Source organism: Macaca nemestrina, chromosome 13, assembly GCF_043159975.1.
Source record: "Macaca nemestrina isolate mMacNem1 chromosome 13, mMacNem.hap1, whole genome shotgun sequence".
Classification (NCBI taxonomy): Eukaryota; Metazoa; Chordata; class Mammalia; order Primates; family Cercopithecidae; genus Macaca; species Macaca nemestrina.
In genome coordinates this window covers 119,476,776-119,482,663 of record NC_092137.1, presented here as the reverse complement: position 1 = coordinate 119,482,663, position 5,888 = coordinate 119,476,776, and the positions used below count along the sequence as shown (strand labels likewise).

Here is a 5,888-nt window from a genome sequence, read left to right as displayed (position 1 = left end):
AAATGACGAATCCAAGTTACCAAACCAGCAAGGGGCCAAAAGTCAGGTAAGGTAGACTTGTTTGTTTTCATTCAAATATTCTATAACTCCCCAGAGAACCTAGAGTTCCTCCCTTAAATGTAATGGGACCTCTGGGAAGTGCTGTGAGTTGAGAACCAGTATGAATCAAGGCCACAAAAAGTTGGCTATAATGTGGGGACTGGCCTGGTGAGGTGGCTCATGCCTATAATCCCAGCATTTTGGGAGGCCACAGTGGTGGGTCACTTGAGGCCAGGAGTTCAAGACCAGCCTGATCAACATGGCGAAACACCGTCTCTACTAAAAATACAAAAATTAGACAGGTACGGTGATGCACACCTGTAATCCTAGATACTCAGGAGGCTGAGGCACGAGAATCACTTGAGCCCGGGAGGCAGAGGTTGCAGTGAGCCAAGATCATGCCACTGCACCCCAGCCTGGGCGACAGAGACTCTGTCTCAAATAAAAAATAATAATAATGGTCGGGCGCGGTGGCTCACGCCTGTGATCCCAGCACTTTGGGGGGCTGAGGTGGGCGGATCATGAGGTCAGGAGATCGAGACCATCCTGCTAATGCGGTGAAACCCCGTTTCTACTAAAAATACAAAATATTAGCCGGGCGTGGCGGCGGGCACTTGTAGTCCCAGCCACTCGGGAGGCTGAGGCAAGAGAATGGCGTGAACCTGGGAGGCGGAGCTTGCAGTGAGCTGAGATTGCACCACTGCACTCCAGCCTGGGTGACAGAGCGAGACTCTGTCTCAAAAAAAAATAAAAAATAAAAATAATAATAATAATAACAATGTGAGGACCAGTGACCCAGCATGATTGTATAGGGGTGATTCCCTTAGGTGGTGTCTAAGATCCCAGGGGCATGCTGCATCCCGAACCAAGCTGGGGAGTTTGCTGTTGCCTCAGGTCAGGGAATGGATTAATGGGCTTACACCCTGGGGACTGCATTTGGGAAGGGGAGATTGGATGCACACTGACAGCTTCTATCGAAGAGCATAGAGCTCCAGGTGTTCTTAACTAAAATCAGATTGGGTTTGGGGATGGTGGGGGGAAGCCTTGGTTGCAGAGTCACTGATACCAGGTCTTTTCATGAAGATTCTATGGTACTGGAGGGTGACTCTGGAAATTCTGAAATGGGGGTTTACCTCAGTATTCGGATTTTTTGCCTCAGGAAGCAAAGAGCTGGGTCTTGGGGATTTCTTATTACTAGCCAATAACTTCAAGCCATCTAGGGACTCTTTAATAGTGGCCACTTGACTAAGGGGAGGAGGAAGCCCTATAGCTTCCACATGTTTCCTAGAAAAAGAACTGCCTAGTGTCTGTAGTCCCTGGCCAAACGTCTTGAAAGTGTTGTCTCCGTGTGTCGTGTGCTGTCCCCAGCACTTCACCCCCATTCACTAATCTTCTCCCATCCAATTCCTTCTCCTCTGCTGTGTTCATTGTGCTTGATTCCTTGACATCTATTCCTCTTCTCTTTACAACTAACCTGACTTCCATTGGGTTATCGATCTACCTGAAACAATGTAGGTGCTTCGGAGGATCTGATTCCATCTTGGACTCTAGGGTTGTCAAGGCCATAAGAGTCCCTAGTGACAGTGACGTTGCTTCTTTATCACTAATAAGAGATGGACATTTGGCTCAATTGGAGTCAGTAAGACAGGAGGCAAGGCTTCCTGGTTGTTTGAAGGAAAGAAGCTTTCTCACTAGTCTGAGAGTTACTAAGGTGATCACCTGACCTGCACATTTGGATAAGTAAGTCTGAACCCTGGGAGTTGCTGGCAGCCATCTTGGGCAGTGGTTCGGGGAAGGCGGGAGCCTTAAGATGAAGCTGACATGCAAGAAAGCAGAGCAGAGAGACAAAAGGATTCCAGGTGCCTGATGACATTGTTGAAACGCTGAATCAAACCATCCCTGAAACTCACCCTATCCCTGAGTTTTCTATTATGTGGGTTTATAAATCTGTATTGCCTGAGTCAGATTGAGTCTTTAGTTACCTAGTTTTTAGTTACCTGCAATTAAAAAAGCTTGAGACACTTGTTTTAAATTGTTCTTGCCTGGTTCTGGATTGAACTCTATGGAGCTAAATAGAATAATCTCTTTCAGTCTCATTTTCTCTTCTTGACAGCATTTGACAAACATACCACTGACTCCTTAAGGCAGTCTCTTAGCATGGCTTCTGTGAGATATACACATATTGAGACAGATTCTTTCTCTGTCACCCATGCTGGAGTACAATGGCATGATCACAACTCACGGCAGCCTTGACTTCTCAGGCTCAAGCGATACTCCTGCCTCAGCCTCCCAAGCAGCTGGGTCCAGAGATGTGTGCCATCATGCCCAGCTAATTTTTAAAATTTTTGTAGAGATGAGGTCTCATTGTGTTGCCCAGGCTAGTCTTGAACTCCTGGGGTCAAGCATTTCTCCCACCTCGGCCTCCCAAAGTGTTGGGGTGACAGGTGTGAGCCACCACACCCTGCCTTCTATGATATTATACTCACTGGTGTTTCTCCTCCTCTACAGCCTCTGTTCTCTGGTCTCCTGAATCCACTCTTTTGTCTCTACCAAACCCCTGAATATTGGAGGTCTTCAGGGAATGGTCACATGCACACTTCAATTCTCACTTGATACCTTCTTCCTAGGCAATGTCTTTTATTTCCCTGTCTTGAAATCCCACAACAGGGCAATGACTCCCAAATTTATACTCTTCAATTCAGACCTCGTTTCTGAGCTGCAACAGCTATTGGGTTTTTTTGGTGTTTTGTTTTGTTTTGTTTTGTTTGAGACAGGGTCTTGCTTTGTCACTCACACTGGAGTGCAGTGGCCCGATCATAGCTCACTGCAGCCTTGACCTCCCAGGCTCAATTGATCCTTCCACCTCAGTCACCTGAGTAGCTGGGCCTATAGGTGCATGCCACCATGCCCAGATAAGTTTTGTATTTGTAGTAGAGACACGGTGTTGCCATGTTGTCCAGGCTGGTCTACAAGTCCTAGGCTCAAGTGATTTACCTGCCTCAGCCTCCCAAAGTGTTGGGATTACAGGCATGAGCCACTGCACCTGGCCTATTGTGACGTCTTGGCGGTCTCCCAGGACCAGAACCTAACTCGTTATATGGAAATAGAAACTTCATGAGGTCAGGGCCCATGGCTGTCCTGTTTGCCACTGTATCACCCATTTTCAGCATCCTACTTCACACAGGAAGAGTCCATGAAACTTTGGAATGAAGGAATGAATGAAGGACAGATGAGTGAAGAAATTAAGTAATGGTGCTCTCTGGTTGCAAATAACAGGATATCCCAACTCAAAGTAGTTTAAATAAAAAGAGGCAGTTAGACAACTGGGGGTGTCTCAAGTGAAATTAGGGAATGTGGCTGAACCTCAAGACCATTTAGAACATTGGCTTTGGACACTGTTAGGACTTTCTTCAACTCTCGCCCCTTCTTGGTGTGCATGTACTTCATTTTTCTCTCTTGCTGCCTTTTTAGTTCCTCAGACAAAATGGAGATTCTAGACCGCCACTGGGATTGGCAGGTTTTTTTGTTGTTGTTTTTATTTTATTCTACTTTATTATTATCACTTTTATTGAGACAGAGTGTCACTCTGTCACCCAGGTTGGAGTGCAGTGGTGAGATCTTGGCTCATTGCAACCTCCGCCTCCTGGGTTCAAGCAATTCAGCCTCCTGAGCAGCTGGGATTACAGGTGCACACCACCATGCCCGGTTAATTTTTGTATTTTTAGTAGAGGTGGGGTTTCCCCATGTTGGTCAGGCTGGTTTTGAACTCCTGACCTTGTGATCCGCCTGCCTCGACCTCCCAAAGTGCTGGGATTACAAGTGTGAGCCACCATGCCTGGTCTGGCAGGTTTTTGAAAAGGCCCTGACCTTTATGATATCACACTCTCCCGGTTTTCACTCACTCTCTACAGCCTGTCTTAGCTGGTGTCATTTATCAGCTTTTTCCTCTACCCAGCCCCTAAGTTCTGGAGTTCCTCAGGGACTGGTCACATAGGCTTGAGGGTCATGAGGTCTCTCTCATAACCACTCACCTTGGCCGTTAGAGCACAAAAGCAGTCATAGACAGCAGGTAAACAAATGGCCACTACTGTGTTCCTAGAAAACATGATTTAGAGTAAAAGGAAAAAAAAAAAAAAAAGAAAACATTATTTCTTAGAGTATAGAGTCTAGAGTAAAAGGAAAGGTTAGAGTGAAAGGGGAAAAAAAAAGTATTTGCAAACAGGTGTTGGCCCTGGTCTAGAATACCAGTAGATACTGATATGGTTTGGCTGTGTCACCCCGCCCTGCTCCAAATCTCACCTTGAATTGTAATAATCCCCACATGTCAAGGGCAGGGCCAGGTGGAGATAATTAACTCTTGGGGGCAGTTTCCCTCCTGCTGGTCTCGTGGTAGTAAATAAGTCTGACAAGATCTGATGGTTTTATAAAGGCGAGTTCCCCTGCACAAGCTCTCTTGCCTGCAGCGGTATAAGGCCTGACTTTGCTTCTCCTTTGCCTTCCGCCATGATTGTGAGGCCTCCTCAGCCATGCTGAACCGTGAGTCCATTAAACCTCTTTCCTTTATAAATTACCCAGTCTTGGGTATGTCTTTACTAGAAGCATGAGAACAGACTAATACCGATACTAACTCCACATGTCATCAGTTCAGCAATCTGGAGAGAGACAGTCACCGCTCTTGGTTCTGTGCTGTCTCTTAACCTAGCTGGGGTCACTTTCCCATCCCTGATCCAAAGGACTGGCGGAGGAGGCAGGGTCAACATATTACTCTCTAGGTCACCATGGCTACTCTCATGGCACTCACCTGTACCGCAGGAGGACTGAAGATGGGGAACAATTCCTGGGAAAAATCATGCTACAAAATTCCAACATCTAAAACTTAGTTTATTTTTATTTATTTAGCTTTAAAATAACATTAATTGCTCGGGGCAGTGCACACTTTGGACGTGAAATCCGGGCCTCAGTCCACCGCTGGGATGCCACTGGTGGCGATAAACGTCTCCCAGCCCCCACATCTGAGCCTTGCACAGAGCGATGTCATTGCAGACCCTGCAGTGGTTCAGCCTGCGATCCGGGCATTCTGGGTTGAGCCAGGGCTCTGAGTCCCATGCAGTTTCCTAATTTTCAGTCTGTGTCTGGGTCCTTCTTCCTTGGTCCCTGGGCAGCGTGGTGAATGAGATTCTGAAACCTGGCGTCTCCAGGCTCCTCCAGGTTACCATGCCAAGACACGGGCTTCCTGGTGATCTGTGGACCTCGTGGAGGGGTTCACGTGATGCCGGGCATAGACGTTCCGGGCTGGTAGCTCTTTAAGGTACAGCTGCTGCAAGATCTGGTTCTGACGGACCTCATCCTGGGTCACCTTCTCCCTGGGGTGTCCCGCCATGGCCTTGGCGTTGCTCCATCGGGCTCCATGCGCTCTCTGCTCCCTCGTGCCTCTCTCCCTGGCCCCGGGCTTCTGCCGTCTCCAGGCAACGGCGCCCCACGCGGTCTCCAGGCAACAGCGCTCCCACAGCCCCAGCTTCCTGCGATCCAGCCTTTACCCCTCCAGGAAAGGGCTTCCGGTCATGGGACAGACCCGGGGGTCATGGGCATGTGGTTAGGCCTCACCTTGGCCAGTCGTTTCCCTCGCAGCGAGCAGAGGCGCCGCTTCCTCGTGTTCTCCCTTCTCCGTCTCGGGCCAGCAGTTTGCTCGGGGGTTCCACACCAAGGCCCACGGGGAAGCCAGTTCCAAATGCAGAGGCGGGCCCGGCCGGCTGAGCAGGCAGCGGAGGCCGAGGGTGGGTGTCCGTGGTCCTGCGTCCCCGTGTCCACAGCCAGGCCGTGGGGACCCCGGGGTCCGCTCCTTCGCTGCC

The 5,888-nt window shown here is 49.0% G+C and overlaps 1 pseudogene; it reads right to left on the bottom strand.

The window, feature by feature from the left end:
- Positions 1-4,940: 4,940 nt before the first annotated feature.
- LOC139357729 (cilia- and flagella-associated protein 144-like) lies at positions 4,941-5,419 on the bottom strand (annotated as a pseudogene).
- Positions 5,420-5,888: the final 469 nt, after the last annotated feature.